The following is a 25,476-nucleotide window of genomic DNA, read 5'->3' on the forward strand; positions in this document are numbered from 1 at the left end:
AGCACATTCTCCAGGTCTCTCTCCAATTGAAAACGTCTGGTCAATGGTGGCCGAGCAACTGGCTCGTCACAATACGCCAGTCACTACTCTTGATGAAATGTGGTATCGTGTTGAAGTTGCATGGGCAGCTATACCTGTACACGCCATCCAAGCTCTGTTTGACTCAATGGCCAGGCGTATGAAGGCCGTTATTACGGCCAGAGGTGGTTGTTCTGGGTACTGATTACTCAGGATCCATGCACCCAAATGGTGTGAAAATGTAATCACATGTCAGTTCTAGTATATTTGTCCAACGACTACCCGTTTATCATTTGCATTTCTTCTTGGTGTAGCAATTGTAATGGTCAGTAGTGTAACTGTGGAAGTAGCTCGGTTTTGAAGTAAACTGTTTCCCGAATAAGAAGCACGGCTACTTCAAATAGTGTATGCCGTAAAAAACTCCTTTTGGCCGTCTTTTCAGGAAGCAGGTTTTGAAAAAAACGGTCCTGTTAGTATCATCCGTAGCGTTAAACTTTTGTATACTCATCGCACGTGCTCCGACGCTTGAGAAAGCTCCGTAGAAAGTACGCGTCACGAAAATACCCGCGGGCGTGCGAAATACGTCTGAGCGTTTCGACACGGCGCGAGGCGCTCGTCGGCCGCCGCTGCGCTTGACGAAAGCGAGACAGCCCGTGCACGGTGTTGCAGGCCGGCGCGCAATGTGGAACCGCAGGCCAGGTAGGCCCCTGTCGGCAATCCGGCCCGCAGCGCCGCGGCGCGCTTATTAAACGCGGGGGCGCCGCGCAACCCTCCGCCGCGTGCCCGGCAGCCTGGCCCGTTGACACGGTTCCCAGCGGTCGCCGTCCTCTGTGTACAGCTCGCACGAAGCGTGTCACGGCTCTCCGCGAACCCGCAACGCTTGACAGCTTCCAGCAGAGGCTACGTCTGAACGAATTCTGGCTGTGTCCGAAGGTTCGCTGTAGGGACGGCGGTTATCGCGGCAACCACCGATATCCAGTTACGACTGTCATTTTTTTTTGTGCCAGGTTATCCTGAGCGTTAAAAGCGCTCGAAATAACCTCTTTCTGAAATGACTGATTTTCGGTTTTCTATTCCTATTATTTGCTGTAATAAACGTAGAAATCGAGCACAGATTGAAAAATTTTTGACTCCCTCGGTTACAATATACACAGAATCAAAATGCTAAATTAATGAGCCAAGTAAAAGAAAACTTATTCTGTAGTGGGCTGACAAGACAGCCAGTCCACAGAGACGGGTAACCGAAAGGCACGCGTTTACACACGCAGGCTTGCTTTAGGTCTGAAACAGGATACGTAATGAATGCTATAAAGAAAAGTACGTAGCTGCTGGAATACTTAACTTTAATCCATCATTTGTATACAGCATTCTTGATGATACAAGTGAGACTCTCTCTAGAAATGGTTAATGGCGCCTTGCTAGGACGTAGCCATGGACTTAGCTGAAGGCTATTCTAACTATCTCTCGGCTAATGAGACAAAGGCTTCGTCAGTGTAGTCGCTAGCAAAGTCGTCCGTACAACTGGGCGAGTGCTAGTACGTCTCTCTAGACCCGCCGTGTGGTGGCGCTCGGTCTGCGATCAATGACAGTGGCGACACGCGGGTCCGACATGTACTAATGGACCGCGGCCGATTTAAAGCTACCACCTAGCAAGTGTGGTGTCTGGCGGTGACACCACATATTCCGTCCACTGTTCTCTGCTTTTCGCGAAAAGTAGTAAATTGTTGGATACTAAAAGAACTCACAAGCACTCTCCTACTGTTTCTCATTTTCTTAAACTCTGCTCAACAATCATTTTTAATCGGGTATCAGTACAGACGAATGGAAAAACTGGTAGAAGCCGACCTCGGGGAAGATCAGTTTGGATTCCATAGAAATGTTGGTACACGTGAGGCAATACTGACTCTACGACTTATCTTAGAAAATAGAAAGGCAAACCTACGTTTCTAGCATTTGTAGACTTAGAGAAAGCTTTTGACAATGTTGACCAGAATACTCTGTCAGGTTCTGAGGGTGGCATGGGTAAAATACAGGGAAGGGAAGCCTATTTACAACTTGTACAGAAACCAGATGGCAGTTATAAGAGTCGAGGGGTATGAAAGGGAAGCAGTGGTTGGGAATGGAGTGAGACATGGTTGTAACCTATCTCATTTCTTATTCAATCTGTATATTGAGCAAGCAGTAAAGGAAACAAAAGAAAAATTTGGAGTAGGTATTAAAATCCATGGAGAAGAAATAAAAACTTTGAGGTTCGCCGATGACATTGTAATTCTGTCAGAGACAGCATAGGAGCTGGAAGAGCAGTTGAACGGAATGGATGGTGTCTTGAAGGGAGGATATAAGATGAACATCAACAAAAGCAAAACGAGGATAATGGAATGTAGTCGAATTAAGTCGGGTGATGTTGAGGGTATTAGATTAGGAAATGAGACACTTGAAGTAGTAAAGGAGTTTTGCTATTTGGGGAGCAAAATAACTGATGATGGTCGAAGTAGAGAGGATATAAAATGTAGACTGGCAACGGCAAGGAAAGCGTTTCTGAAGAAGATAAATTTGTTAACATCGAGTACAGATTTAAGTGCCAGGAACTCGTTTCTGAAAGTAGTTCTATGGAGTGTAGCCCGGTATGGAAGTGAAACGTGGACGATAAATAGTTTAGGCAAGAAGACAACAGAAGCTTTCGAAATGTGGTGCTACAGACGAATGTTTAAAATTAGGTGGTCTGATAAGGTAAGGAGTAAGGAGGTTCTGTGCAGAATCGGAGAGGAAAAGAAAATATGGAAAACACGGACAAGGAGAAGGGTCAGGATGAAATGACATCTGTTGAGACATCAGGGAATGACTTCCATGGTACCAGAGGGAGCTGTAGAGCGGAAAAACTGTAGAGGAAGATAGGGATGGGAATACATCCAGGAAATAATTGAGGACGTACGTTGCAAGTGCTAGTCTGAGATGAAGAGGCTGGCACAGGAGATGAAATTCGCGGCGGGCCGCATCAAGCAAGTCAGAAGACTGATGACTCAAAAACCACTGACCACCTAACATTGCCGAAACTAGCATTATCAGCAAAACTGCCTCTACTGTATGTAGCGACGCACTCGTTGATTGCTTCACTGTTACAGGTGTCCGCGTCATATCCGCAAGAAGATGCAAAGTCACTGAAGCATCGAGTGATATCGAGAGCCGCCCGTAGCGACTGGCTGGACCGGACTTTTGTGTTTCGCGTCCCAGGAAGGGCACATTCCTTAACGAACGGCAGCGCAGCGCCTGCCGTTTGTCAGAGCGTGTAGCGTCTGGGATGCGCGCCAGTCGGAGCCGCCAGGCCGTGTTTACACTCCCGCAGGATTAGAAAGTGAGCGCGTGCTAAGGTCGACTGGTCCATTAGGTGGCGTTCCTGTGGAGCCACGCTCGGCACTCTGGCTTACAGCTCTCTGGAATGCCGCACTGACATGGTTTTACATTTTACTTTACGACAGAAAAGAACATTGTGTTGTCTAAGACACCCCGAAAGAAAACAAAATTCGTAATGAGATTATTTCGGCCTGCGGGTCCACTCGTCATTCCACCTGTTGCAATTAGCGTCCATTAGTGTCAAATGAACCATTGGAAAACGTTTTATTGGATAATCTGCAAAACATTACATACGTGTATTGGCCTTATATATGGGAGTCCGACATTTTTAACATTGAATAAATTGACTATGGAACGCGCTCCCCTGTGATCTGCGTCTTATCCAGAACCACTTAGCATTCAAGAGGGAACTCAAGACTTACATATTAGGGACAGTATAGCCACCATTGTCGTGCCCCTCTCATCTTTTTCTTTCTCCTCTCCATCATAGCTTCGAATTTTACCATTCTATTTCTCTTCCTCTAACCCATCTACTCTTCTATATCTCTTTCACCCCATTCTATCGTCTTATGTCTCTGCTTGATGAGAATAACTCACAAGGTGCAAGAATATAACGAGAAAATTCCCAACTAGCAATAGGACTGACATTCATAAAAGAAAAAATATGTTTACTTTCCTATACATAGTCATTACTATTATTATTATTCTTGATTATTGTAATTATTTTTTGATTGTTATAATTATCATTGTACTAATTTTATAATCTCTAATTTTTTCTGTAACATTAATACTGTATAACATGTTATATGTCCTTAATGTTCTGTAGAAACTGAAATTTGTTGAATCTGAGTATGCCTGGTTAGGTGTAAGAGAGGGCCTGAAGGCCCTAATCTTGCCAGGTAAAATAAATGCATAAATAAATAAATAAATAAATTGCTTTTCCTGCTCACTGAACGTTGACGTCATCTCATGGTATTCATCGCTAAAGACAAAAGTAATTTAAGCGATGTCTGCTGACAGAGGGATTAACTGTAGATCATGTTCAACGATATGAACTACTGACACGATTTATTTTCTATGAAATGTGAGCGTGAACTGAAAGAGACTGCACAGGAGCAAGATAACTGGTCTTTTTAATCGGTGTGGAACTCGGAATTCCATACTTCCGGAGATGGATTCTCATTAACTGTTCTTTGGTTTACGTATTTATTGTTTTAATTCAAAACTTATTTCCTTCAGTCTACAGCAGTTTAGAAATTAATGCAACTGTTTGGAATGAGGTTCTAAGCAGAATCAGCGGGTAAAGGAATATGTGGCAAATCCTTACTGGAAGAAGGGAGAAAATGACGGATGTTACGATATCGAGGATTACTTTCCATGGTACCAGAGGAAACCGTAGAGGGCAAAAACTATAAGCAAAGACAGAGGCTGGAGTACGTCCGACAAGTAGTTGAGGTTGGAAAAGGTGAGAAAGCGGCGGGCCGTACCAAATAAAATGCTGATAAACCCAATAAATATTTTTAAACGATTTTTCTTCCAGATTTTTAACGACCTAGCTGTTAAAAGTCCAAGATACATGGTAAAGTCGGTCACACATTTATAATGTAGTGAGGAATTCAGTTGCGCAGTTTCATCACTTCGTGATGACCGTCTAAGGCGAGATATGTTGAACTTCAAAGTTAGTAAAAAAAAATAGAAGGAAACTATCGTTAGCTCGAAGTAAACTAATCACACGTGAACAGTTGTTATCTGTTTAAGATTTATTCATTTTGAAACTGCAGCATGTCTCAAAACATAGTTCACGTAAGATGCAGAAACAGAGTTACGTATCTAGACAGCTATTCCTCCCAGGGCATGTAGGCATGTTATACACTCCATAATGGTAATAATAAAAGAAACACAAAAACTGAGAAACTACTTTTTTAAATACTCTCGTAAACTTAGGATACGCGCCAAACTTCAGACAGCCTCAAAATTCTTGAACGCTAACGGTAACGTCAAACGAAAATCAGGGTTTTGGATTAATGACTGAAAACTCGTACCCTTCCTTGCTTTTCACGGGTAATACCCTGACCCCTCTAATCACAACGCAGCTTGTACTCCAAATCTAAGGCTAGACCTTCGGAGGTCTCCGATGTTATCAGCGTGTACTGGATAGCAGAGGCTTTCCCGTGGCGAGCACCACGTTGCAGCCGCCACGTGTTTGCTGGCGCGCCGCCTGGCCCAGCGGCGTGGTGTCCCCTCTCTGGTGGAAGCGACTTTCTCTGCTCGGCTCCTCTGCTACGCTCACATACGAGCCGATCGTTCCTGGATTCTTCGCTCGCCCGATTTCACTCGCCGCCGTGGATGCGACGGCGCTATCGCGTTGCTGCACGGAATACCGGTGAGCAACTTCGAGAGCCCCTATTCCGTTCGCCTGGATTCACCGAGAACAGGTGTACGCTTCCGTGGTTCACGGGTAAGGAAGGAAGGAAGGAAAGGAGGAGGTCAGAAGCTAACGGCCTGTCGACGTAGTGGTCACTGGAGCTCGAGTAATAATGTAGATGCAGGAAAAAGGATTTCAGCATGACAATGAGGTCATTATAAACGGAATACCAACTCGGATTAGTGTGGTATGGGGAGAGAGAGTCGACAGTGCCTTCAGTCGAGAAACCAAATCGACGTTCCCTTGAAGCAATTCATCAAAATATGGAAAAACTAACGCAGGATGACAGGGCAGACATATGAGACCCTTCGTTCTGGAATAGGTGGTTCTAACGTACAATCACGCCAGTACTGTGATTCAGTAGCAGTGGATCAGTTACCTGACTACGACAACTTGTAGAAACAGTTACCGATCAGTGTGGTGGACAAGCAGTTTCCAGTCCAAGTACCAATCCCATTAGAAAACCATTGGGACCTTACACTAAAACAATGTCGGATATACCTGCCTGTAGCTGGAAGCTGAAACTTCTTCTTTTTAAGGATCGAGTAGCCAACGCTCGATACAGCGCTTACTATAGTTACGATATTTCAGTGCCTGTGTTATTCGAAATTACGATGCAAAGTTCCTTGTGCCATGCATGCATGTGCGAAGCAACATTGCATTGTACTTCTAAACAATACAGGCACTGCAGCTTCGCATTTATCCGCCGACACCGGCCAAGCGACTTTCAAGTAAAATGTCTCACCTGTACGGTAATAAACATAATGGATGTACGAGTACAGGTTGTAGGCGCATCTACATCCATACTCCGCAAGCCACCTCACGGTGTGTGGCGGAGGGTACTTCGAGTACCTCTATCGGTTCGCCCTTCTATTCCGGTCTCGTATTGTTCGTGGAAAGAAGGATTGTCGGTATGCCTCTGTGTGGGCTCTAATCTCTCTGATTTTATCCTCATGGTCTCTTCGCGAGATATACGTAGGAGGGAGCAATATACTGCTTGACTCCTCGGTGAAGGTATGTTCTCGAAACTTTAACGAAAGCCCGTACCGAGCTAATGAGCGTCTCTCCAGCAGTCTTCCACTGGAGTTTATCTATGAGCTCCGTGATTACTAAATGATCCTGTAACGAAGCGCGCTGCTCTCCGTTGGATCTTCTCTATCTCTTCTATCAACCCTATCTGGTACGGATCCCACACTGGTGAGCAGTATTCTAGCAGTGGACCAACAAGTGTACTGTAACCTACTTTCTTTGTTTTCGGATTGCATTTCCTGAGGACTCTTCCAATGAATCTCAATCTGGCATCTGCTTTACCGATGATCAACTTTATATGATCATTCCATTTTAAATCACTGCTAATGCGTACTCCCAGATAATTTATGGAATTAACTGCTTCCGCCGGCCGAAGTGGCCGTGCGGTTAAAGGCGCTGCAGTCTGGAACCGCAAGACCGCTTCTGCCAGTACCTCATCTCCTACCTTCCGGAGTTCACGGGTAGTGGCATAATTGCCGGCCGGAGTGGCCGAGCGGTTAAAGGCGCTACAGTCTGGAACCGCACGACCGCTACGGTCGCAGGTTCGAATCCTGCCTCGGGCATGGATGTTTGTGATGTCCTTAGGTTAGTTAGGTTTAACTAGTTCTAAGTTCTAGGGGACTAATGACCTCAGAAGTTGAGTCCCATAGTGCTCAGAGCCATTTGAAACATTTTTTGAACCAATTAACTGCTTCCAGTTGCTGACCTGCTATATTGTAGCTAAATGATAAAGGATCTTTCTATCTGTGTATTGCAACACATTACACTTGTCTACATTGAGATTCAATAGCCATTCCCAGCACCAAGCGTCAATTCGTTGCAGATCCTCCTGCATTTCAGTACAATTTTCCATTGTTACAACCTCTCGATATACTACAGCATCATCCACAAAAAGCCTTACTGAACTTCCTATGTTATCCACAAGGTCATTTATGTATTTTGTGAATAGCAACGGTCCTACGACACTACCCTGCGGCACACACTAAATCACTCTCACTTCGGAAGACTTCTCTCCATGCTACGTTCTGTTATCTAGGAACTCTTCAATCCAATCACACAATTGGCCTGACAGTCCATATGCTCTTACTTTGTTCATTAAACGACTGTGGGGAACCGTATTGACTGTTGACGACGAATTAAAGTTTGGGTTTCGCCATGAGTCGTGCACGGATAGCCGAAGCGGTTAAGCCAATCGCTCGCGATAAGCGGGAAATCCGAGTTCGAGTCCCGGCCCGGCACAGATTTTCATCGATGTTAGTCCATAATTGCAATCGCGAATAAATTTCATGTATTACTATAATTGGTTCCGGCCATGTACTTAACGGTCCACAATTATCCACTATCTGGTGTGTATGGCAAGGAGCAGTAGATCAGAAGATAATGAAACGAATTTTTCCATTTATCGAACTAGGACACCTGCTTTGACCGAGCTGAGTCGGATCCGTGTAGCACCTACAAACACGACTAAGACTGCTTTTACACGGCATTCTCAAATCTGGTTCTCGTAAACAGCTTTCCCAATATCGCTTCTGGTTTTTCATGTAATCACTCCGATATCGAATTCTGGAAACTGCCGGATTTCCTCTTATACAATCTATAGTCGCTCGAATTTAAAAGACTGACCGTTTCTGAAACTTGCTTGGGTTGTCGGGTTCCTACTTGCTTTTAAAAATGATGGATAATCTGGAGGCTTAGGACAAGAACAAAAATTAGACTAAGTAAGAATTAGTCCACCCCCCACGCATTTAAATGAAGTGAATTAGCCAACACGTTGCCTACGTCAAACAACTGATGATCGCGAAACTGACGTGGGAATGGGTTAGCAAAAGTGGTTGAGGCTTCAACAAGTAAACTCGTGTCAGCGAAAATAAATTTTCCGAAATTCGGTTTCTGTTTTCTGGGAGTTGTGTTGCGTGTAAATGTAGCATACGTGAATGTGAGTCAGCGAAAACAGTGTTACGTGAGGGTGTTCAGGTAACAGCTTCAACTTTGACTGAAATCTTTCAGTGTGAAGAGGCGAAAACAAAGGCGCAGCCGGGCGGGCGGGCAGCCCTGCAAGGTGCCGGCTTCCTGTGCGTGGCGCGCACACATGGCCGCCACCTCCCACCCTCCCTCGACTTCCCCTCTCCCCACTTCCTCTGCACGGAAGGCGCATCGGACATCCGCAACCGGCGCTAGCCTTTGGAAGGCCAAAACGCCCGGCTCCCTTAACCGACGTTTCGCTTTGTGAAGTGACGTAGTTCGGTCTTTATTGATTTCTTAGCTCTGCTCAGAGAAATGAATTAGCAGAGATGTGTAATTACAATTAATTTTATTTTCTTGGCAATGTCTGTATGTGGAACAACATGATCATCAATGCTGGACTGCACGTATCACTGTTAATCCTCTTCATATAATCCAAGAGTTGTTGCTTGTTGTTTGTTTGGGGGGAAGAGACCAAACAGCGAGGTCATCGCTCTCATCGGATTAGGGAAGGATGTCGGCCGTGCCCTTTCAAAGGTACCATCCCGGCATTTGCCTGGATCGATGTAGGGAAATCACGGTAAACCTAAATCAGGATGGCCGGACGCGGGATTGAACCGTCGTCCTCCCGAACGCGAGTCCAGTGTGCTAACCACTGCGCCACCTCGCTCGGTGCAATCCAAGGCAAAAGTTCAAACGGCACAATATGACCACAGGACATAAAGTTATTACTGATTAGAGACAATTCCAATCTAAAAGACTCCGTGAAGGGACTGAAACGTAAATAGCGACGCGTGTTGAAAATGTGTGGAGAGGGTGAAAACGTCACCTAGCGTAAAGCACTTCTTAGTGGAACGTGCTTTCTGCTGCCGCCTCTCACTTGTCGTACGTGTCCAAATTTTGTTATAAAACTCGAAGAAGTTGGATAGAGACGCAAGTGCATGAAGAGTTGACCCAATAGCCGTAAACCGAGCGAGGTGGCGCAGTGGTTAGCACACTGGACTCGCATTCGGGAGGACGACGGTTCAATCCCGCGTCCGGCCATTCTGATTTAGGTTTCCCGTGATTTCCCTAAATCGATCCAGGCAAATGCCGGGATGGTTCCTTTGAAAGGGCACGGCCGATTTCCTTCCCCATCCTTCCCTCACCCGAGCTTGCGCTCCGTCTCTAATGACCTCGTTGTCGACGGGACGTTAAACACTAATCTCCTCCTCCAATACGCGTAAGCAAAAATAACTGGCGCTACGAAACTGGTGCTGATGCACTCGAGTTGGTTCGACCGTCAATAAACGACAGCGAGCATCGAGGATGTGACCAGTATTGTGACTGTCAGATTAATATCGAATGGACTGAGGGTTGACAGGGACAGTAATAATATTATTGAGGCATCCTCACAGCTTCAATTCTGGTAGTACCTCGTCTGCAAGGAGACGAGGTACTGGCAGAATTGAAGCTGTGAGGACGGGTCGTGAGTCGTGCTTGGGTTGCTCAGATGCTAGAGCACTTGCCCGCGAAAGGCAAAGGTCCGGAGTTCGAGTCTCGATCCGGCACACAGTTTTAATGTGCCAGGAAGTTTCAAGGCAAATGTTCACGCATGAGCATAGCTTTAGAAAGCATCGCTCGTGCGAAACTCAGCTTGCCCTTTTCTGACACGATGTTGTGCGAGCTATGGATGAAGGGCAACAGGCAGGTTCCATATTTTTAGATTTCGGAAAAGCAGTTGATACGGTATCTCACTGCAGTCTGTCAACGAAGGTACGAGCATACAGAATAGATTCCAAGATGTGTGAGTGCCTCGAAGACTTCTTAAGTAATAGAAAACGGTATGTTGTCCTCGACGGCGAGTGTTCATCAAAGAGAAGGGTATCGTTAGGAGTGCCCCAGGGAAGTGTGAAAGGAGGGCTACTAGGTTCTGTACACACAAATGATCTGTCGGACAGGATGGGCGGTGACCTGCGATTGTTTGCTGATGATGCTGTGGTATACGGGAAGGGGTCGAGTTTCACTGTAGGAGGATACAAGACGACTTAGACAAAATTTCTAATTGGTGTGATGAATGGCAGCTTGCTCCAAACCTAGAAAAATGTATGTTAATGCGGATGAGTGAGAAAAACAAACCCGTAATGTTCGGATACAGCATTAGTAGAGTCCTGTTGACACTGTCTAAACGTAAAGCATTATCAAATCAATGTGAGGATTGTGGTAGAGAAGCGAATGGTCGACTTCGGTTTATTGGGAGGATTATAGAAAAGAGTGGTTTACCTGTACAGGAGATCGCATATAGGACGCTGGTGCGACCTATTCTTGAGTACTGGTGGAGTGTTTTGGATCCGTACAACATCGGAGTGAAGGAAGACATTGAAGCAATTCCGAGGCGGGCTACTAGATTTGTTACCGGTAGGTTCGAACAACACACAGGGGTAACGGAGATGCTTCGGAAACTCGAATGGGAATCTCTGCAGGGAAGGCGACGCTGTTTTCGAGTACAGTACTGAGAAAGTTTAGAGAACCGGCGTTTGAAGCTGACTGCAGCACGATCCTACTGCCGCCAACATACATGTCGCGTAGTGACGACGAAGGTAAGATTCGAGAAATTAGGGTTCATACGAAGGGATGTAGATAGTCGTTTTTACCTCGCTCTGTCTGCCAGTGCAGCAGGAAGGAGGGATACGACTGGTAGCGGTGGCTTGCGTAGTATGTAGATGTAGATGTAGTTGTGAACGTAGAGGAGAATGTTGAAGAGTAGATTAGTAGATGGGATCACTAATGATGAGTTACTGACAAGGTATGACACAACGTGACTAAAAGGAGAGGTTGGTTGACGAGAAACGTCTTGAGACATCACTAAATAGTTAATTTGTTAACGGAAGAACGTGTGGGATTAAAAACTGGAGAGCAAAGCTTGACTAACGGGTGTAGGTTGCAGTAGGTATGTAGAGGCCTCTGTAGGAGAGACTATCGTCGAGATTGCAGAAGACTTGTTTTCGCACTGAAGACAACAACAACAACGACGGCGACAACAACAACAACGCCTTAGAAAATAACCTTTAGCGAGCGACTGAACTGGAAGGTCCACCTCTTCCTGAATCACTTGCTCGTGCCTGCCACAGTGCTGATAAGTCGTACTTGAAGCACGGACTGTATGGTAGCGGCAGCAAGCAGGCTGCAGCTTACACGAGAGCGAGACGCGCGCGCAGCGACTGCGCATGCGCGGCGACGCCGGACGGAGAAAACGCGGCCACGTCGCGCGGCGCTGCGCCGTGATATCTGTGTCACGCCGCGCCGGAGAAAGGTGTCCGCGGGGTGGGCGGCGTTACCCAGCCGTCCAGCCCCTGCGGAGCCGTAAGCCGTATGCTAATGGCGGCGCGCAGGTGCCTCGTGGCGCGAGCAGGCGTTATCCAGCGCCGCTATTGTATACCGCCGCCCTCACACCTCATCCTTATGCAACACCGGCGAGGGAGAACTTTTACTACCGAGCGGCTGTGGCTCCTCAAATGTTTCACTGTTTCTGGTTGACCTTCTGTACCTCGATCTTTACATCGTTGACGTCTCAGGGCACAGTATATTTTTTTGTATACGAGTTGACAGACAACATTTAAGAAGCTGGGACGCTATAACAAAGATCCAAATAACCCACCTCGATTCCGACTTGGAATGCAAATAGGCCCACTGTAAGAAACTTTAAATATTAATCTGATTCTTTTCACTAAAGCAACACACTGAAGTAACCCGTATTCAGTTGTCAACTAAACACTCTGCTTCAAGACTGCTTGTGTCGCAGTAATATGTTATTCGACACTCTGAGTTATCAAGGCTCCACGCCTGGTTGGTTAGGAAGGAGTTCAAGTTTGGATGTCTGAAGATGGGTGTAATCCCGAAACACGTAACATGTTCTAATAAAAGAGTCGACTGAACATCTCATGACTTTATTGCGATTGTGCAGCATTGGTTGCCAATTATAAACACTCAAGACTGCGGTTAATGTGTAAAGCAGTTCGTATTTTCCACGGTGCCTTAGCAAGTACTTATCCACGTTGTATGGCAAAACTCTTGATAACAAATTAAACAAGTTCTTTCTTTCTTAGAAGTCGACCTGCCGCTCGCAGTCCGCTCTTTTCATGAAGTTGCAAATTTATTTTTAAATTTGTAGCCGGACGCTCTTGCTATCGCCACATTCGTCAGTTACGAGGGGCGTTCCATAACTAACGCAATACACTTTTTTTCTGAAAACAGTATGATTTTCCAGAATGAGATTTTCACTCTACAGCAGAGTGTGTACTGATGTGAAACTTTCTTGTCAGATTAAAACTGTGTACCGGACCGAGATTCGAACTCGGGACCTTTGCCATTCGCGGGCATGTGCTCTACCGTCTGAGCGACCCAAGCACGACTCACGTCCCGTCGTCACAGCTTTACTTCTGCCAGTATCTCGTCTCCTACCAAACTTTACAGAAGCTCTCCTGCGAACCTTTCAGAAGAAGCACTCCTGAAGGAAAGGATATCGCGGAGACATGATATACGGTGAACTACGGATGAACGGCAACAGGCAGATTCCATATTTTTAGATTTCGGAAAAGCAGTTGATACGGTATCTCACTGCAGTCTGTTAACGAAGGTACGAGCATACGGAAGACATGGCTTAGCCACAGCCTGGGGGATGTTTCCAGAATGAGATTTTCACTCTGCAGCGGAGTGTGTGCTGATATGAAACTTTCCTGGCAGATTAAAACTCTGTGCCGGACCGAGACTCGAACTCGCGACCTTTGCCTGCCAGATTAAAACTGTGTGCCGGACCGAGACTCGAACTCGCGACCTTTGCCTCCGGCGGGCAAGTGCTCTACCATCAGAGCTACCCAGGCACGACTCAGGCCCTATCCTCACAGGAAGGCGAAGGTCCCGAGTTCGAGTCTCGGTCCGGCACACAGTTTTAATTTGCCAGGAAAGTTTCACGATGATTTTATTCAGGAGTTCAATACACCATACTACTCCCTACTCCTTCGGCTACACAACCCTGCTTTTCAAAATAATCTCCGTTCAAAGACACCGACTTACGCCACCTTATTGGCAAGCCTGTATGCTCGCATGGTACCACTCTACTGGTCGACGGTCGGGTCAGCATCTTGTTGCATCAAACAACCTCCGCCTCATCCACGTCCTACTTCCCATGGATTTCATCCTTTACTGAGCCAAACACATGGAAGTCGGAAGATGCGAGCTCTGCACTGTAGAGTGGACGAGAAATAAGTGGCCGATGAAGTTTTAGGAGCCCCTCTCGAGTGTGCAAGGCTTGTGTGAGGCCCTGCGTTGCCACGGAGAAGGAGTCAGTGGCAACGAGCACGCACGTTCCAACCTGTGTGCGGCCGGCCGGCACGCGGGAGATCAGACAAATTTGCGCGACCTTATTGCTGTGATAACAGACACCTCGCACAGCGACTCACCGTGCTTTTGTTCACTGCCAGGTCTCCGAAGACAATCTGCAAGCGCCTATGAATATCTGCGATGCTCCGGTTTTCCACCAAAAGAAACTCGATGACAGCTGTCTGCTTGGCACGTTTGCAGACGCAGACGTCTACTCTGCTGCCTTAACAAGAAGTCGCGGTAACGCCGCTACTCGACAGCTGGCGTTGAGGTGTAGTACTCAACAGGCTCTTAAGATTTCGAACATAGATTTCTCGCGAACTTGAGAGGCGCAGCCTACTAGAGTAGCCTTTATTTCAGCTGACAAGGGGACCTTGCGGACTGACTCTTTTCGACTTTTTTCCCCAAATCTACGGAGTTTGAAATTCAACACCTAGACATCTATTTTTTAAAAAAAATCGAGATTAGAAGATTTCCGAGCGCCTTTAAGAATAAAACATTTCTAGTTTATCAACAATTTGTCTGTAACGTAATATGTTTTTACCGTGAAATCGCTGGTTCGATCTTCCTAGCAGCAATTTTTTCGATCTTCTGCTTAAATTTTACGTTTATTAATAAATAGAAATATGAATTAACAAATACAAAATCACAATTTTTTTTTTCAAAAAATTACATCTAGTTTTGATCACTGGTAATACTAAAATAAATTAATATTTGACATAGACAATTGTGTTAGATAACTAAAAAATACATCTCAGTAATACTATTCTACCTCTATAAAGAAGAAATTATTTTATTTCCTATATCATGTTTCACCTTTTTCTGTAGGGAATTTTGACTTATTGTACTTTATTTTCATGTAAGTATGTGTTACTTTTATTAAAATTATTATTTAATCTTTGTTTATTAACATTTCCATTTGTTTATTAACATGGCATGTAAATAAAAAAAATGTTGTTGTTAATGAGATTCAAATCGATTTCACGCTTAGAAAGCTATGATGCTATGCAGTTGTTATTGAACTGAATGTTCACAATTTCAGAAAATCCAATAAAAATCGTTACATAACAAAAGATTTGTGTATAATCATTTCTTCTAGCCTTGTTGTAGAATCCTCAGCTTCATCTACCGACCAATACGTAATTACGTTGGAAAGGTTTTGTATCTAATAGCGTTCTGAAATCTAATCTCAAACGTGGAACTCTACAGAAAAAAGGGAGGCACCCAGAAGGGGAACTGGAAACTAAATGAAACCTCACGGTTTGAGTGGGTATGACATGCTATTTCAGTGATTACCGATTCAAATTTACAAAGGACTTGGCAGCAATAGCCAACTTATAAGTATGACATTGCTCCCCCTTTGGCCTGAATGCATACACTGATTGGGTTGGGAAAGGTGCCATAAATCCGATTTATCCTCCTCTGAGGCTATCTCGCCAACAACTATTGTAACTAGTCCCACACATGTTCCGCCGGGGACAGATGTGGTGATCGCACTGACCACAGCAATACCCCAAAATCACGAAGATGGTGCTATGGGCAGTTTTTCTAAAACTACTCCGTAACCTAATTAATAAATAATTGTTGAGAAGAAGACACCAAATCAATTTAAATTAGTACTGCTGCGTGAAAGCGCGCACACAGTTAAATCTAGTACCAGTGACTGGTAAGGTAAACAGTACAATTTCCTTTAATTCTGTACGGTGACGAATCATTGTAGGGTTTTCGCATAACTTGGAATGGCTAGCCAGCTATGGGTATAAACAAGAGCTCCAAGGAGAGTACTGTGCGCAAACCATAAAAAGGTTTCTGTTGAAAGCCAGGACTTAGTCAGGTGTGTGCTGGGGACAGATACGAAAATCCCAGGCGGTTCCCGTAGGGTGGCAGACCGAGAGGGCCCGACACGCTGCAGATTTTCAGTGTGTGAGGAGTTAAAGAAAACTCTTTAGAAAAGATGGGATCTGCGGAGGGAATAGCTCAGCGTGGGACATAGTCGTTGGGGAGCGGTGGACGTTGCAGCTGTAGATGTTTACATTTAGTACGGAGGCCTGCGGCTGGCTCATGACGATTACTTTCATAGCGGCGGCGGAGTCTCTTGGGTGCCAACAAGCAGCTGATCGTGTTGGACGAAACAAAAAAACGCAAGTATAGTGAGAGATAATTTCTCTCTACCGCCCACTCTTAAGAGAAAACTGAGCAGTATTTGTTAACCATGGCAGTTTCGTTAGAAGAAGAAAGTTGTTGTAACTGTTGTGAACTTTTCATTGGTAGAAAGTGTGAAAGTACACTGCTATTGGCTACGAGGTTGTGGCGCTGACAGAACCAGCCAGATCTTTGTGCAGAAGAGGGCAAAGACACCTCGTGTCAGAAGGAGACTGCAGATAGACACTTTAGTACTATAGAGGGAACTGTCTTCACTTTAGAGCTGAACTTCGCCACTACTGCGGCCATCCTCTGCACCCGAGTTTCTGCAGAGTGATAAGCATGGACCGCGTGTGCACGCTTCCTGACGAGGGGACCTGGAAGTTATCTGTTCCACATCAAAGCTTCGTTTTCTGAATTAATCCATACAGCCGGCTAGCTGTACTCAATATGGACCTAGGCGTATTTCAAAATCACCCACCTGTGTCAAGATCTAATGGTTCAAATGGCTCTGAGCACTATGGGACTTAACATCTGAGCCCATGAGTCCCCTAGAAGTGAGAACTATTTAAACCTAACTAACCTAAGGACATCACACACATCCATGCCTGAGGCAGGACTCGAACCTGCGACCGTAGCGGTCGCGCGGTTCCATACTGAATTGCCTAGAACCACTCGGCTACAGGGGCTGGCTCGTCAAGATCTTTCGTACATATTTTTGTACTCTTGCATCCTTTTGTAATTATCTGTATCGTTCCTCCAGCGCCCACAATCACATTAATTCGTCTAATAATAAAGTGGATTGTTATAGTGACCTCTACTTTCATTTAGTATGTTGGCGAAAACCTTTATCATCTACGTCAGTTGTGGTACCCATATTTCATGTTTAATTGGCACCCCCGTCAAAATCGGATGCATAGTTAGTTATACATACCGTGACATTGCTTCTTGTTTTTCTATTACGTGATGTAGTGGGAAGTGAACTCTTCACTGTATACGTCACCGGGTTCACATATCATGAGTATGTTAACACCTAATAACAGTTCAAAGAGACGTGCCATTTGTGGACGAGAGTTATATTGAAGAATGGCACCAAGGTACTGTCACATAAGAGGTAGCGTATGAGGCCGCAGAATGTCCGTGCTCGGTCTGACATACCTCAATCACTTTCAGTAGACTCCCACAAGATGACGCCAGAACTGACGCTGATGTGCGTCTCCAAAACATATGAAGAGTGAGACCTCTGCCCAGGTTGCCGAAATAGCCGCCCACGTTGACCATTCAGAGTGCGAAAAACGCGAATTGTAGCTGAACAGAATGCCACATCATTCAGCAGCCGCCTCTTGGTTTCCAGCCATGGCACCACTCCAAATGCAGCCGTTAGCCTACGCATAGGACGGCAATATTACAATCTGGATGCTGCTAATCTCTAACCAGAGGTGTGAAATGACACACAATGTTGCGCGGAGTCCTCTACTTGTCCTCGGATGGCAGGTGCAGGTGTGGAACGGTTACGACGAGCTTGGTGCACAGGGTGGCGATCCTCCCTTGTCGTGGAACCTTGAAGACGAGTATGCTTGCCCTCACGTTCCATACAGTCCAACATCGGACCACTGTCTCAGCCGAATGCCCTACAAATCTGAATATTGCACGATTCGACCAGCTGACCAAATGGAGGCCCATAATGAAGCTCCTTCAAACTTGAGACGCTGGTAACGCTATGTCAGACAAGTACACGGTACCTCCGTGCCCTACACATTGATCACTCAAGATCTGACTCGGTCTATGCCTCTTACATATCCTACCAGGCCTGATGCACTAATGCAGTTGGTGGCCGTTCTACCTGTTACAGAGAACTGTAACTCGAATCATTTACATAGGCGCCGGTGGTGCGTACATGCACGAAGCTACACAAAACATCCGACCATGTCTTTTGGGTGCTTCTTTTTTTTTGGTCAGGCAGTGTATTTTACTTTTTTTTTGAGAATTACGTCGTGGTGCTTTAGGAAATTGATGTTCGGACACTGATCTTCATGTGGGGGCCATCTCCCCGCATCGTGCAAAAGAAGCGAGCAGCAGAAGCAGCGAGGGAGCCCGGCTACGGCGACAGCTTCCGCCGCCCCACGGCGCGCCCGCCAAGGCCTGTGCGACAATGCCGTGTAGGCAGCTGGTAGGCCCGCCGCTAATTGTCCGGGCCGCCTCCCATGTGGGACGTTGCTGGCAGCAGTCTGGCCTTGGGGAACCTTCCTCTTCCGCGGCCAGCAGTCGCCACCTCACCCCAAAACACTGCTGCTGCACCGTGCAAAAGTCCAATGAGGAGGATCTACCACACACCAGTGATACTAGTATACCACGGACGTCGATTCACTCGGAGATAATGCTTCCATTTCATCCGCCCCATAAAATCTAATCTGTGTAGTAAAAAAAAAAAAAAAAAAAAAAAAAAGTCGTGTGGCTAGGGCCTCCCATCGGGTAGACCGTTCGCCAGGTGCAACTCTTCCGGTTTGACGCCACTTCGGCGACCTGCGCGTCGATGGGGATGAAATGATGATGATTAGGACAAAACAGCAGCCACCCCTGAGCGGAGAAAATCTCCGGCCCAGCCGGGAATCGAACCCGGGCCCTTAGGATTGACATTCTTTTTTTCTTTTCTTTTTTTTTCTTTTTTTTTGTAATCTCATTTTGTTCGTTAGATTTCGGTGCAATTGTTCGTGACGGACGCCCATGACGCCCGTTGGAGTTCGTTATTGATCCATTTACTCAGATTTTTTTATTACAGAGGGCAGCTAACCCTCTGACCGAACACGCTGAGCTACCGTGCCGGCTGTCATTCTGTCGCGCTGACCACTCAGCTACCGGGAGCGGACATCTGTCTAGTGTCATACCTGATAATTCTGTACAACTTTTCTTTTATGTGACAGATTGTGGAAATCCTCATGCTGCATTTCGCTCAATTTGATTTACCATACAGCACAAATGACAGATGTCATAATACACATTTCATCATCGTACATACACGGCAAGCCACCATACGAAGCACGTCAGAGGGTACCGTCTATCATTGCTAGCCATTCCCTCTCCCTTTCCACTCGCAAACGGAGCGAGAGAAAAACGACTATCTATATTTTTCTATCCAGCCCCTGACCACTTATCTTGTCTTTACGGTACTTAGCGAGATATACAAGTTTTTTAAACGTCTTTCGAACGAGCCCATACGGCCATTCCATTGGGGAATGTCAATTACGACAATACGAAAGCGAGGACAAGAGAACGAGCAGTCCCCGAGCGAAGAAAGTATTCGACCCGGCCGGGAATGTAATCCAGGCTCGTTCGGTTAGCAATCATTCGAGTTGGAGGTGTACGTTGGTGGCAGTAGAATTATTTTTCGGTCAGCTACAAATGCCAGTGCTCCGAATATTCTTAACAGTGTCGAGATGACTGGGTAGCTTTTATAGTAAAACATAACGCGAATTTGCAATGAAACAAAATTCTGTTACAATTGGTGGTCACTGTACCCCAATGTCCTGGGATAGAGCCCAAAGGTCTTACTTGGTCTTATTGCATCACTTATTTGTAAGAGGCGTCTTATGAAGTGAGAACATGTTGTTGTTGTTGTTGTCGTCTTCAGTCCTGAGACTGGTTTGATGCAGCTACTCTATCCCGTGCAAGCTTCTTCATCTCCCAGTACCTACTGCAACCTACATCCTTCTGAATCTGCTTAGTGTATTCATTTCTTGGTCTCCTCCTACGATTTTTACCCTCCACGCTGCCCTCCAGTACTAAATTGGTGATCCCTTGATGCCTCAGAACATGTCCTACCAACCGATCCCTTATTCTAGTCAAGTTGTGCCACAAACTTATCTTCTTCCCAATCCTATTCAATACCTCCTCATTAGTTATGTGATCTACCCATATGAGAACATGAAAACATAAGGCACTGATGATGCTGATTTGTGCCTCCAGTGGTCGATGAAACCGATTAGTAATGTATTTTTCGAAAGGATCAGCTAACTCCTCACATTAATCATCAACAATGCCAACACAGCACTGCCCTCCACACGCACTTTCAATAATCCCCTATACTGAGCACCTGAACTCTGGGCGTAAAATTCATTTTTCGCAATAATGGTCCAAATGGTGAGAGTTAAGACCACCTGTCCAATTGAGGCGGCTACACTGTGCAGCAAACAACGCAGTACTACTTTCTTTTCGTTTACTGAAAGACAAAGCCAGAAACTCCTAGCGTCGCTGAATTTCAAGGAGTGTAAATGTCACAGATTTGCCTAGATAACGGTAGGCTAGAATCTAGATGGTGATGAATTTCTCTATCAAGGTATTCTTAAGGCATTAAGGCATGTTCAGACTCTCTTCTAAGTAAATCAGAGGACAACGGCGCAATAATTTTATGATCTAAGAACCAAGCATGGGTCAATCTTGGAATACGTTTGCTGGTTTCTGAGCAAACAACTCTCATCACATTGAAGGAGATTTGCTCACCACTAACTTCAACTACGGAGAAACACGTTTTTGGAGACCTGAACCAGAGTAGCGTCCCAAGTACGTGCGTTTTAAATGTGTGGTGCTAAAGCTTGTTGGTATTATATTAAGCAATTACAGGACGCATATCTTTCTGAATAAATGAAGGCCCGTATTTCTATAATTTCAATCTTATTATAAATGGTATTGGTGTATATATTTCCTCCGGCCGTTCTGGCGGAGCGGTTCTAGGCGCTTCAGTCCGGAACCGCGCTGCTGCTACGGTCGCAGGTTCGAATCCTGTCTTGGGCATGGATGTGTGTGCTGTCCTTAAGTTAGTTAGGTTTAAGTAGTTCTAAGTCTAACGGACTGATGACCTCAGATGTTACGTCCCATACTGCTCAGAGCCATTTGAACCATTTGTGCATATTTTCCATTTCTGAAGGTAGGAAATAATCGAAACCTTAGACCATGCGTTGCATTTCGTTTAGTGTCTACCGAGAATAATCTATCTTGATTAATACTTATTTCTTTCCCCTGGTCTCACCTCACAGTACAATACAAATACCATACAAATAACATAATCGTTTGTGCAAAGCGCTGAAAGATCTATAGAGAGTCTTTCCATGTTTCTGTGTGCTTCCCAAATATCGCAGTCTGCATCAAAAAAAGTATGTATATACGTTGACAAAATTCGTTATAGGCTACGACTATGTTTTATGTCACCCAAGATTACAGCAAACCAGCTTTATACACTGAGCGACATGTGAACGCTAGCGCTCGGTCATTGTCGAGTAATATCAGAAGAAAAGAAAACGAAATTGTTGAACAATTCACGATGTTACGTGACGGATCCAGCTGCAAGTATTTTTGTGTGCGCACCAGTCTTAACAGAAGGATGCCACTTCCGATACCAAAAACAGTCTTAAGCTATTAACGGTTTCAGAATATTCAAAGCTATGGAAATGATACCACTGAACAAAATCGGATGACATGAAGCACCAACAAATCGATCGGAAAACGTCTCTAGAAATGTAAATGCAACGAACAACGGACGTGACTCGAATCTCTGACCATACATATTTCATACGTCATGAGAAAAATCAGAGGCCATATCCGAGGAAGGAACCTGCTTCCGAACCAGGGGATTGGTCTCAAGCAGTTTATATTCAAAATTTCTCGGTGCCACATTAAGTACCTCTAATAAATTTAAAATTTAAATTTCTCTGCCCGATATCTCGAATACGATCTTCGACTCTCTTAAAAGTGGAAGTGATTCCCCTTACACTCGACTACAACGCTACAATGTACCATCTGGTTAAGAACTTCATTAAGCTGGGTACACTGCAGGAGATTTTTTTTAACATACAATCGCCTCTGTGCCCTCACATTCAAAACATTTTGAGACTACCTCTTCAATCGACCTAAATTATTTATTTCGAATTAGTTCAGCACACATTCATTAGCAAATCACTCTCCAGATTACTGCCTTAAACGGTGTGCAGACATCTTAACAAAATGACCTCCACTGAGATTTCTATGAACAAATGTGCTCCAGACAGCAGTAGCCACACTATCACATTTAACAGAGCGAAAAGGAGGAACCGTCATAATAAAGTCGATCAGAACTTTGTTATTTCCGTATATTATTCTGAGACTCCGATTCAACAGCAGATGCTAATCATTCGTTTTGCAAAGTGAGTTTCTGTACTTCTGTTTCCTTCGCTTCTTTGGACAAGGCGTACTGCTAGCTTATGACTAGTTTCAAATGCTCATCCCAACTTCCAACTATGTTTGAAGAGTACGAAAATAACTAGCAATGTTTACTTTCCATTGCCCTTAAGCCGCTTTCCACAGCTCACAAACAGCCGATATCTTTTTGTTGCTTTAGTAAACCAGATCACCTCATATGATATATTAACAATTAGGATTAAGCAACATTTCATACCATGATACTATAAATCGCTGCAGTTGGTCGGACCTTGTTATAGCTGACACTTTTAATATTACTGGAATATGTATTTAGTTTTTGATCCATTAAAAACGTAGAAAGTCAGAGGAGTAACGCGATTTAGAGAAGAGTTCTTAAACGTTTCATGATCAAAATGCTATGGAAATCAAATCAGCAATTACTGAAGCAAAGAATTAAAAATATCGAAATATTTACACAAATGTTCGCTGCTGTCACTGGACAGCTTCGTGTAATTAGTCCGTACCGATATTAGATCATACTAGTCGCCGCTGGTTGACACTGAAATCAATTTTTATCCGTCGTCAAGGTACTGTGAATCTAAGAGAGACTGTCGTCAAAGACTTTGGCTTGAAATATTTTCATAGTGTTTTCGATTAGTCCACAGAATTCCACAGCTTTTTATCTGCATCTGTAAGTGCACGTATATTGGGTAGCACACGGTGCTCTTCTGCGAAGCAGTTGATTAACTGCTGAGTTTATCGTACTGATTCAGTAATTGTTACATGTCTCACTTTTCAGGTTTCCCTGTAATGTCATATTATCCGATTTAATCTGAATATTTGTATTTGCTTCGTTATCGGCACATAAATACAAACGACAGTATTTTCTCAATTATCATGACCGTAGACGCGTCATCAAATACTTCAGGCAGCAGTAACCAAGAATCAGTCTTTTAAACCCTTCTGTGATGGTAAAAAAATGTACAAGCCCAAGGCACGGACATTAGCATCCTTTCATGGGTGGCAGTGTATAGCTGAACGAGGCACGCCCGCCTCAGGAAACTGTTTCAAATTTTTCCACGATCCGGAAAGATAGATGATGATGATGTTTGGTTTTTGGGGCGCTCAACTGCGTGGTTATCAGCGCCCGTACAATTACCCAATCTTTGCTCAGTCCAATTTCGCCACTTTCCGGGATGATGATGAAATGATGAGGACAACACAAACACCCAGTCATCTCGAGGCAGGTGAAAATCCCTGACCCCGCCGGGAATCGAACCCGGGACCCCGTGCTCGGGAAGCGAGAACGCTACCGCGAGACCACGAGCGACGGACAACGGAAAGATAGATTTATTTATTTTGGTACCACTTCTGAACACTGTGACAATTCTTTTAAATATTCTTTCCAAGTAGGGCTGGACATGCATAGTTGACTTGGGTGAAGTAGAAGACTGTCACTGCGATTTAAGATCGACGTCGACCTGTACTAAAGGCTCAGTTAGCAGATCACTGTCTGAGAAAGACAGAGGTCAGGATCATCGTTGAAAAAGATCGACTTGAAGACAGTCGGGGAGAGAATTCCTCATGCTTGCTCAAGATCGTCATGCGTAAAGACAAAAAGATTTATCAATAGTAAATACGTCAAATCAGTGCCTTCGATAATGCCCCTGAAGTAATTCGTCGTTAAAATAGATAACTGAATCTTTTGACTGTTCTGTGACGCACAACATCAGCGTAGAAAGAGAATACATTAGGTAGAAAAAATGCAATGAAAGTAGATAGATAATCTTTCGTACATTCGGGTCTACAGCGTCTGTGAATACCTTAAAGGAATTAATTTTCCTGCGAAGGCTGTTCTGTTATTTTTTTTTTTAAGTAAACCCTATTTCACTATTCAGCAGTTATAATTTCTTCCTCTTTGACATCACAAGCTCTATCAAGGTAAAAATATTATGCTTACAGTATGTTATGTACCATACGTCACTGTGAGAGAAAGCAACAAGTGACAAGACAATTTTACTAGGGAGCCTTCGGTTGTTCTCAGATAGTGACTTGTGGAATATAACAAGCGATAAGCATACTTTGTTGTGATGCAACTTGATGATGCTCTAGGGAGACAAAATAGCTATTTACTAAACAATAGAAGTAACTGTTTATTTCAAAGTAAAAGAACGGTTTTCGGAAGGAAGCCACATCTTTTAAGGAATATATAGAAATTCGACTATTTTTGTTCTGACAAACACAATTGGGTACAACTGGTGATTATGATGGGAGGACAAATTAGGACACAGTTGTATCATCCCCATCATTAGGTGCATTGTGACAATCGATATACGCCATTGCCAGCTTCTTTTCTACGCCTACACATGACGTGAGATTTCGCTGCGTCCAGACAAACATTAAGAATACGCAGTGGAAATTGGACAGATAGAAGTGACACTAATGACAGAGCTATACAAAGCTGTGAACTGGTGGTATGGGTAGTATGTGTAGAGGATGACATTGGTAGATTAGTTATATCGAGAGCAAAGACTCACCAGTTTATTTTCTCCAATAGATGGTAGTGGTGTCTGGAGCTTGAAGAGAGCGTGCGTCACTGAGTAGTATAGCCTTGTGCACACAGTGTTCCGTTTCACTGGCGACTCGTGTCACAGGATCGCCGGCAGAGTGTCCAGGTGATAGCAGTCGCCCCGTGTACCAGCAGGTGGTTCGCCTCTGACAGCATTCCCTCGCACCCCGCCTGGCTCCCGACACCGCCGCAGCCTTACTGGAACGAACGCCGTCGCTGGCCGCGCCTCGCGCCGCGCCGCGCCGCGGCGGAGGGGGGGCGCCGTGACGTCACCACTGTGACGTAGCCGCCCTCCGCCGCAGCCGCCGCTAACTGTACAGCGGGCAGCACCGCGACCACTTTCCGTTTCCAGCGGCCGGCCTGACATCTGGCGGAAATCCCCGGACATTATTGCCGAATTAAGAAGCCGAGCAAACAATGCTTTCAGCCCGCTGGGATCCTCGGAATTTCACGG

The 25,476-nt window shown here is 45.0% G+C and overlaps 1 protein-coding gene across 3 annotated transcripts in view; it reads right to left on the minus strand.

Moving 5' to 3' along the window:
- The window catches only part of LOC126161331 (uncharacterized), a 681,344-nt gene that overhangs the window by 367,809 nt on the left and 288,059 nt on the right, over positions 1-25,476 (minus strand). Inside the window, exon 1 of one of the 3 annotated variants that reach the window (XM_049917092.1) lies at positions 24,991-25,230. The exons of the other annotated variants lie outside the window; for them this stretch is intronic. The gene's annotated coding sequence lies outside the window, so the exon portion shown is untranslated. Of the gene's footprint in view, positions 1-24,990; positions 25,231-25,476 lie in introns of those variants that run through there. 3 annotated transcript variants of the gene reach the window in all.

This window comes from Schistocerca cancellata, chromosome 2 (genome assembly GCF_023864275.1).
Source record: "Schistocerca cancellata isolate TAMUIC-IGC-003103 chromosome 2, iqSchCanc2.1, whole genome shotgun sequence".
In the NCBI taxonomy this organism is placed as follows: domain Eukaryota; kingdom Metazoa; phylum Arthropoda; class Insecta; order Orthoptera; family Acrididae; genus Schistocerca; species Schistocerca cancellata.